Below are 10,515 nucleotides of genomic sequence, written 5' to 3' on the forward strand. Positions count from 1 at the left end.
AGGTGAGACATTCGCTGCTATTAGGAGCTGATGTAACAATTACAGAGTTTGGGTGGCATGTGCAGAAATAAAATTGTAGAAGCAATTTATTTTCTCTAATTCGTGCTCAGAAGCAAAAACTAGAATAAGAGGTTGAGTCCCATAAATTAAACTTTGCCCTGTTTATGGAACATATCCAAATATCTATCAGGAATATGCAGAACAGGCAGGTAATGTGCCAGAAGGAGGAAAAGATTAAGACTGTGAGAAAGTGATTCAGTCACACACAGTTTGACAGTAACACATGCGGTGCTTTGTAAAAGTATTAATACCTGTTTTGCTTTGAGCGTTTTAATGCTTTAACTCCACAACCTTCAATGCATTTTATGGATTTTATATTAGAGACTAACACAAACTAGCGCATAATTGTTCAGTGGTATTTCTAGTGACTCTGTACAGATACAAAGTGCAGTCGCTGTGATGAAATTATTAAGTTTTTCTTTTACTGAAAGTCATGCCATTCACTTCCACAATGGGGGCCTTTTTCTCTTGATTTCAGCCGCTGAGCAAGACCCTGAATAATGCTTTGGCAGAGGGAGGTGTTGGTGTTTAGTGTCTGTCGACGTAGCGACCGTGTTTTGGTCTCCGGGTCACCACAATGGAAATGCTCAAAAAAAATAAAAAATAAAAAATCAGCTGCTCTTGGGGTCCAAATAGCTTTTGAAATTTCAAGTTTTCCAAAGAAGTACATTCCTGAAAAAAAAGGAAAAACACAAAGGCATAAAAGTTATTGTTACATGTTGCATGGGACAACATTCTTCTCCCAAGTTGCCACATAATAAAATTTCAGCAGAAACTGTTTGCAACACATGTTTTACCAGAGAGATACTCCTTTAGTCCTATTTTTAGTAGACTGCAATTTCAAATTTTATCTTCAGATGTAGGGATAAAAAAAAAAGAGCTTACTGACTTTCACTCAACAAACTGAAGTATCAATTGTGACTTTCTATAGAGACGTCACCCATATTTATGTCATTATTCATAGGAGGTTGTGAAAATCAAACATATTGCCACAAAGTATGAAAAAACAACACCATTAAAAATATCAGTGTCTGTGACTCGTGCACAAACATAAGCTTAATACATTATCATTTGCATGTTTTGATATTTTGCAGAAAAATTGAAGCAACTTCATAGACAATAAACATTTCTCTGCACGAAAGGGTAAGAAAATTGAAGCAACACTGCTTCGGGTATAATGATGTAAATATTTGTTTGGAATGCTATTTGCAAATTTGTCACACTATTGAATCTGACATCTATGTTTAAAGATCTGTCCTAGGCAAAAAGAGTCTTGCTTTCTTACTGTTTCAATCACTGCTGCATTTTCAACAATGGCATTTACTGAAACAGAAATGTGGTTTCCAAAATGTAAAATCCCCCCCCCCAAAAAATGTAACAAAAACTGTCATGAATGACCATTACTCATTTACGATGTCACATTCAATAGTTTCTACGCATATTAAAACAAATGAACTAATAAAATGAGTGCAAGGAGATGGTTTTTTTTACTGTTTTCTGCAAAATAACAATTTTGATTGAATTTTAAAACACAATATTTTCTATAAGCCCACTAAATATTGTAAAAAGCTGCCAAATTTTAACAACCAGGCAAGAGGTGGGTTTTTTCCAGCCCAATGTTCAGAAGAACCTCAATTTAGTGGAAACTTGGCCAATCTGGCAACACTGACCAGTGAGATTCTTTATTTATTTTTTTCTCTTTACTGTAGCTTTATGAAGTTTATTAGCGGCTCAGGATGATTTTGAAGTAGTGGGGAAAATAGAAGGCTAAGACGTCAAGGCAAAGAGACATTAGAGGGGCTCTGGTGACTGGTTGCATATAACAAACCTGGAGGTGATTCTCAAATCAAATTCTGCCCAGGGTCCTGCGCCATCTTGGTTCAGAAAATTTCACAAGTTTTCAGCTGATGGGTTTCATAACCTAACAATCTCGCGGGGATAATTTGCGAAAAACTCATTTATTCACTCCACTTTTTCCACATGAAGCTCTTTTTCGAGTGCAAACATGTAAAGAGGAAATATTATATTACATTTTACCATTGTGCCTCATTGGGCAATTTTACGGTGCCTAAGCTGATTAAAGTGCACAAAAAAAGGAACATTTCCCAAACCCCTTGCTGAACCGGTTTCCACGCCATCACATCTTTGTCTGCTGAACTCAATACACTCAAACTCCTGCTTTACATTGGTTTCCCCTTTACAAAAACACCTGGCTTGAGTCACCGTATGAAATGCAACCAACACCATACTGTGTGTAGTCATGCTGTATTATTCACTCATTAGGCTTGGCAGTTCAGCACTGTCCCTCGTCCAACGTCTCCCCAAGGAGCAATAGTGCAAACTAAAACCCTCAAGTGCTTCAAATTTAATGTTACTGAGCGCTCTGTGGAAATGGGAGCCAAAGTGTTTAATGGTTGTGGTAAAAGAGTGTCGTTCCAACAAAGAAGTTTGTGGGGAAACTCAAATTCCTATTAAGCAATTTGGGATGCCTGTTGCCAGGAAGGGGCGGGGGGGGGGGGGACAAGCTTTGAGTTTTGCTTAATCTGATGTTGGTTATTGGAAAGAATCACCTCCGTTTAGCAGTTGCTTCAGAACAAATTCTTTTCAACTCTTAATTGATGCTGAGTTTTAAAAGATTTACTGATTGCAAAAACAATACAGCTGCTTGAAAATTCTCTGTAATCAACTTTGGGAAAACATTAACACAGGGCCTGGCTCTCAAGCCACTGAAACAGCCAAGAGATTTATTGTGAGAAGAAGCTAGAAGGCTGCTGCCTGGTTCTCAGGGAACCCAACATATCTTCCTCCACCATTAAAGAATGTTTGCCTTTGTTTGCCTTTATTAATACCAATATATTACGCTGAGAAAAACAGCGGAGCCAGGACGGAACCGGGGGATGAAAAATAGAGTTATTGTAAGGAGGCTCAGGCCGTTTCTGGTCATCCCCAGCTGCTACACTGCTCATCATGCTGAGAACTAACATGAAACACACTCACGCTAAGGCCTCCTCTCACATACATCTGACATCCATTAAGGATACCAGTGGAAGACCAAGCCTCGGAGGGGACTTTCAGTCCCATCTCTCGGCTCTTTACTAAAAGACAGGGGGGGGGGGGAAGGAAAATAAAAGATGAAAGAGATTAAAAGGAGGAGGTAATACTTATTACATAAAAAAGGGTTCAGATTTGGACTGTAGTGCATGTTTTTATCTCTTCAAGAGATAACATAAACATATGCACTCAATTTTTAAGCCAACACGCCACACCAATATGTGTACAACATGAACAGTACATGCAAACCTCATTAAGTAAAAATTCAATGCAAAAGCCAGTTTAAATTTTCCAAGTCTTTCTTAAAACAGCAAATTCCAAAATGCACAAATAGATCTCAGCCTAGTTGCCACATTCTGCACATTCTGGAGAATAACCGTATTTTAAGGGTTTCCCCAAAGCCAGACTGTAAAAACATTCCAGTGCTGTCTGTGGGATAAGTCTATTCCCTGGACACTGTTTCCCACTCAGATAAGTCAACCTTGACAGTGTGAAACATCATCGAAAAGCAGCCAGAACCGGCCAAACATGTGTAGGTCTCCGTGTAGATCTGAAGAGGTTCTGAGAGCAGAACACCTACCCTACAAGTGACTGCAAGAGAAAGCTACCAACGTGTGGAAGGTGTAGGCTTACGTAAGTGTGATAGGATAGACCTGAATAAAATCAGTCATGTATGCAGCAAGCCTTTTTCTGTGATTTCTGTAAATTTGCTAAATATTTCTAGAACGAAGAAGATCCTTTTCGTGTGGCTCTAAGCCCTTTTGATGGGTGGTTTTGATTTTTAAAAAAAATCAACAACTATATACACCATTAATGAAAGGAAACAACTTATCATAGTTGAATATAAAAAAAAAAAAACATACTACTCTATTGATGTTTTTTAAACTGTTAATAGTAAAATAATAAATAGTAAAATAATTCACTAACAACACATGTAATCAGCGAGCTTAAAACCGTTTCTGTTTGTGACTTTATATGTCTTTATGTAAAAAAGATACGATTTAATATTTACACCTGCAGGTCTGTATGTGTTACAGTATCATTGTGATGAAACATTAAGTAAACACCGTGTTTCCACAAATAGAAATAAAGGTTTCATGAATCCCAAACTGTGTTGTAAAGATGGTCCTCATATGTCAGCAAAATTCTTTCCAGTTTGTCTTTGACCAATTCAAGCTGTTTAAATTTTAGGCTGCAGCTGCTTAAATGCTTCTTTTAAAAAGAACCCATGAAACAGCTTAGCATCAAATGGGAATGTATGAATCAGACACCAAGCCAGAAATGTTCATGTCCGTCAGGCTTCCCAAATGCTATTAAAAAATCTTGGTTGCAAACATTTTGAGAGCCCCATTAAACTATTTTTGGTAGAATCTTTTGTAAACTGGGAAAAAAATCTAAAAATTCTTAGGGTCATAAAAATGAGAAATGTTTAAAAATTATACAACAGGTTGACATAAAAAAAACTGTGAAAAGTAAATTGAAATAAATCTTGAAAACTGGTGATGAACAACCATGTTACAACATTCATTCTCTTGGAAGAGGAAAACCCCATGTGCACTCATAAGTCATGTCATTTCTTTTTTACCAATAATTTATTCACTGAACATGTTTTCACTGTGTTTAGCTTTAGACAGATTTTCCAAGATTTTTGTGTGCGTTTTGTAATCCTAAGTGCTCAATATCAAAATGAGTTGAAAACAAATATTTAGTTTCTTCTAACTCAGTGGGTTTTTATGTTTTGTTTTGTTTTTTAACCCAACTCTCTTAAAACTGTAGAGTGACAGAACTTTAACTTTTTCAGTTCAAGTTGTGACATAAGCATAAAAAAAAGTTTTTTTTTTTTTATTGGCACTAAATAGTTGAATGAGAGATATGTGGTAATTATGTGTTAAGCATTTTAACAAAAAGTTTATATCTCCCAAGTTTTGAAGGCGTCAATGTAATCAGAAATGTTTCTGGCAATTGGAAACTGAAGGTTTCTCGCCAAACATTAAAATCCAACATGGCTACCTTACACATAAATACACAGTCACAGTGAAATATATTTGCATCCTGTTCATTTATATCCCATTACCTCTTACACATTACACTCTGACCCCAGGCATTGAATAATGTATGTTCCTAGAGTGTTTAAGAGAAATACATTGTTTTTAGATTTTATTCGAAATAGCACTTAGCCTCACTTCTGAACATGTTTCTTTGGGTTTCCAGATGTACAATAGATGTGACTATTAACCACTTCATGACCCCTAGTGTGTAGATTACTCTACTACAAGAGGGAAATGTTCTAGAAATAAGCTAAATAAGGTGAAGAAATCTCCTTGTTTAATGTGCGTAAATCCAAGTGAGTGGAACAGTAACTTGCTGTCTCTCCTCCATGTTTACTTCAACACGTTACCCCGTACCGCCGACCTAAGTGGATTCCTGCACAGTCTGACCCTCAGCTTGCACAGTCAAACACAGGGATAAAGAGAAGGATAGTGCTAGAGAGAGAAAAGGCACACCTCATTAATCTTCTCTATGGCAGTCTGTTTTACCACCAAGTTTACTTTCACGTGGAGGTGAAAGTGACAGATCCTCAAATAGATGCTTTTAAAATGCAATGAGAAATGTTCAACATCACCCACAAGTGATCACTTGCACACTTTTGTACCTTACCGGGGTTTACTTAACTAGTAAATGCTTACTGCTAGGCCTTTGGTCTCATCTGTAGTATGTTTGGACTGTCTTTATCCTCCAGGCTGGTCTGTTACGACATCCTGATGACAAGGCATCAAAACTTTTTCTGATCAGTTTCACTATTGAAACATTGTCTTGCAAGAAAATGTACTGACTTTAGTTTTTGATGAGAGTAGTTGAGCTATGTGTGTTTTTCTCCGATTTTGTGGTGACAGTAAAAGTGTTTATGTCTCTTGACGTTTTTCCCCATCTTTCCCATAATACAACCATAGTTTTGCTATGGTTGTATTAGTTTTTGGGTATGACGAACAAACAAAAACCGTTGCAAAATTCTGAAGTCCCGCCTAAGGTGACAGGGACAATAAAACTAACACTGCATATCGCCTTCAACACACAATCCTCATTGTGGTGGCAGCGGCATCATCCTGTGAGGATGCTATTCTTCAAAGTGGGTTGTGGATGGATCTAAATAATAATAATCCTAAAAGAGATTGTCTTTTTTTAGTGTGAAATGCTGTAAAAGTTTTGTTACTGGGGTATGGGTTAAACAGGGTAAAAATCCTAAATATATAGCCAGAACTACAAATGAATCCTTTAAATCAGATTCATTTGTTGGACCATAATGCCAGTGACTAGAGGTACAAAGACTACAGCTGTATTTACACCGAATGGTCAACTCTTGAGGTTAAGTTCATTTGCACGTCACACTTTTCAGATTTTTATTTGTATGAAAAGAAAATAGCTTAAAAAAATCCATGTATTATTTTTCTTCCACTTGAGAAAAATAAACTACTTTGTGTTGTTTGTTTACATGAAAACCTAAAAAAAAAAATATATATATATATATATATCGTGATTGTGATGTGGCATAATGTAAAAAATAAAAGTTCACAAGATTGTCAGGCACTCATCATAGTGATTAACACAAGACTTATTCTTCTTGTAATGCAGAACAAAATCCATTCTTTCAATAGTGAAACCATTGTGAAAGCAAATGTGCTAAATCCACTGAGGTTAAATCCACCGAGTGCTGCTATTCCTCAAGTCTTACCTGCTGGTATCCAGAGATTAGATCTGTTTTCTTGTTTTCCATGTCAGATAACAAAAGGAGACACAAGGCCCAACAAAAGCCTTGATTATTAAAAGCTCATTGCTGTTTGAGCACAGTGTAATTAAAATACCACGGCATGTAAAGATTTATTATTCTTGACAAGCTCACACACACTCACACAAACAAACAAACATGTTGATAGCAGTTAGGCAAGTCATTCACAGTCCAGGCACCAGCATGGAAGGATCTCAGACTTGTGAATTGTAGCGGTTGATCTGTATGACAACGGGTTGGCAAGCCCTGGAGGAGATCGTTAGAACAGCAGGGGTAGGTAGTGACTGCCATGTGCCGGGAGTCAATGGCCCCAATCTCCCACCTCAAACCTGCAGTCTAGACAGCCAGGGGGAGAGGTGGAGTCGCTGGTGAGATTTAGGTTCCTTTTCCCAGACGGTCAATCAGACGGTTGTGAGTACCGGTGACTTATACGCCGTTTTCAGTCATACCTACACCAAAAACGTTCCTTGTTCAACTTTTCAAGAGTCCTCCTTTTCCAGGGTCTTGTGGACAACTTCAGGGTCTCTTCCAACTGGCCTCCAGTTGAATCAACTCTGGTGCAATGGAGCGGAATGGAAGGTGGAGGGGAAAACCACACATTACATCATGTATTTACTTATCCAGGATAGCCGGTGAGTGACATGAAGAGTGGGACTGGGGGTGAAAGGTGAAGGATTCAGGAGTAAATGAGTCATGACCAAAACCAAAGGATTGGAATCTGGTGACAAGGTTGCCTAAAGACCAAAACTACACAGCACCTCCGAAAAGAAACTAAACATATTTGTGGTTGGACCAAAGAAATCTCAAAACTATTTTTGATTGCTGCAGACAAATTTCGAAACTAATCCCCAGAGCCTTGCCAGATGTCTTGAACAGAGCACCATAATGTTACCCAGAATACAAAGTAAGTACTTTGAGATTATTTGCTATTAATGACGACAATTAGGGGATCAGGCTTTTGGTAGCCTGCCAACTACTGTTTCAACATTTTCCCTCCTTGGAAGTGGAATTTGAGCTCAGTAAATTGCTTCCTTTTAGTAACAATGCCATAAACACCCTCCAATCCCCTCTCAACTATCTGTGCATGGTCAGCATCACCACAGTAACTGCTGGTGACATGTGCCGCTGATTGGCCTTGTTGTGCCTCCAGCTACCCCACCTTAATGTGGAGGTGCAAGTCACGGAGACCAAACAGACCCTGACAGGAAAATCGACAGATTGTTCCATTTACGGTGAGTGTGGGATTTCTGTATTTCATTCGAGGGTGTGTGTGTGTGTGTGCGCGTGTGTGTGCGTGTGTGTGTGTGTGTGTGTGGCGGGTGGGTGGATGGGTGAGTTTTTGGTTTAGGGTGGGGATTAATCTCTCTAAAATGGTGGCTAAGAGAGGGTGAAATAGAGGTAAGAAGACAGACGGGAAACAACAAATGTACAAAGGCAGGAGGTGCTCTGACACTACAAGTTGTTTCAAATGAACCAAAGTTTGACCATTAAAGCTTATTTTATTTGGGTAGAGTTGAAAGTATCTCTAAGTAGGAATTAGCAAAATCTTTTCAAATATAAACCTTTCTCAGAATGTACTTTTCAATAAGATTTCATATGACTGATGATTAACATTTCAGTTACTCATTCAGTTATGTTTCATATTAGCATAATACTTTTTTGGACAATAGCGTACCTTTAAATCACAATTTAAATTAAAGTTCAATCTACAATTATTATCCTTATGAACTTAAAACATCAATCATAGTTAGCTTAGACAGCTAGTTTTGCAACAGTAAATCATACAATTTACCATGCATTAGAAATGGGGTTCAGAATGTGACATGGATTTTGGTGCCAGATGGGTTGGTCTGAATACTTCAGAATGATGCACTTGGACTTTCTTGCACAACCATCAGTCTGGCTTACAGAGAAAGCTAAGAAGTAGAGAAAATATCCCGTGAGTGAAAGTTATGTAAATAAAAAGGCCTTGTTGATGTCAGAGATCAGACGAGAATGGGTAAAAGTGATGGAGATTATAGAAAGGTACTAGTTTATCAAACTGATGTTGCAAACAAAGTACCCAGAATCCCATCAATGGATTTTGTCCATCCCTCGGTTCAGACTGGTGGTGGTGGTTTAGTGGTACGTTGGAGGTTTACTTGGCCCTTTTTGGATCCTGACGTACCAGTTTAGCAATGTCTAAAATCACAAATCTAACATCACAAATTTTGAATTATGTCTGATTTCTTGATCATGACAATAAATTCATAGTACCTTACACTGTTTGGTAACGGGCACTTATAGGAGCAGTTTTTCATACATCTTGCTGGAGATTTATGTTGTCTTTTACCATGAGAAAAGCAGCTGATTGAAACTCCAACCAAAATATTCAGTTAGGATTGATTACTAATCCTGGAATTCATCTTTTACTGAACATCTAATTTACAAACTAATGCGCCTCATTTAAATATATCTAATTTTAGACGACAAATATTCTGTTTCTGCTCTGGCCGTCTACATTTTCACTCCTTTGTCTGCCATGTTCCAACATACCTTGCCAGCCTGCAAGGAGACATCAAGCACATTCCAAGAGCCAACCCAATTACGGGCAGATGAGGGGCAGTTCTCTTTGTTGAAGAACAAAGCCAGAAGTGACACAACTGCTCTTTAAAGGAAGTTCTTCCAGCCGTGGTTCCACAGAACAAGGGAAAGGGGGGGGGGGTGGGGGCAGTGGGCACGAGGGAGGCGGCCAGCTGGTTATAAATATCTATTTGGTCAGTTACTGGAAGGAAAATTTGCAGTTTGTTTGTCATCCACTCATCCAGGTGGTGGGCCTGGTGGTTGCAAAACATCACAGAGCACAAGAGAGCAATGAGGCCAACCTGTCTGAGTCAACTGCCAGAGAGAAGTTCATATATAAAAGCCACATGTCATCCTTTAGTGTACAAGGGGGCTGGGAGAAAGTTCTTGGCATAATCGGATCCATGTTTAACCTGTTGATGATCTCGGTTTCTTTACATTATGTACCACAGTGGTCCAAAAAGTATGTTGAGTTGGTTGTTGAGTTTAGCGTGTTAACTGTCTGGGAGAAATCTCTTGTGAACCATTGCAACAGTCAAGAGTCTCATTTAGATGCAGCTATGAGTGCCGCTTCTGCATGTTGGCTTTTGAAAAACTTAAACTCCTCCAGAAGCCAAGCATTTTCGTTTTTTCACAGCCACGGGTGGGGAGCGGTGGGGTGGGGGTAATGGTTGTGGGGTGCGAATTTGACACTAAAAAGACAGAGTTTGGGTGGAGTAGCGCTTTAATAACGCACATTGTGCAAGTAGTTGTTGATGGCCAGAAGCGCAGAGCACTGGGCCGCGGAGGGGTGGGACGAGCCCAAAGTTTAATTCCCACTCTGCAGTAAATTAGAGCACAGCGGGGTAATGTCTGTTTATTCCAAATACAGCTGCCTGGGCCTCTCTCTCTTTCTCTCTCTCTTCTTCTATCCTTCTCTCCATCTCTCCCCACAGGTCACACCATGGCCTCAGAATCACCTGGACCAGGATACACAAAAATGCATATTGTTTAAATACAAGCAATGTGTATAGATAAACAACAAGGAACAAATGCACATCCTCAGAGATGCAAACACC

This window comes from Poecilia reticulata, chromosome 22, assembly GCF_904066995.2.
Source record: "Poecilia reticulata chromosome 22, P_reticulata-male-v2, whole genome shotgun sequence".
Taxonomy (NCBI): domain Eukaryota; kingdom Metazoa; phylum Chordata; class Actinopteri; order Cyprinodontiformes; family Poeciliidae; genus Poecilia; species Poecilia reticulata.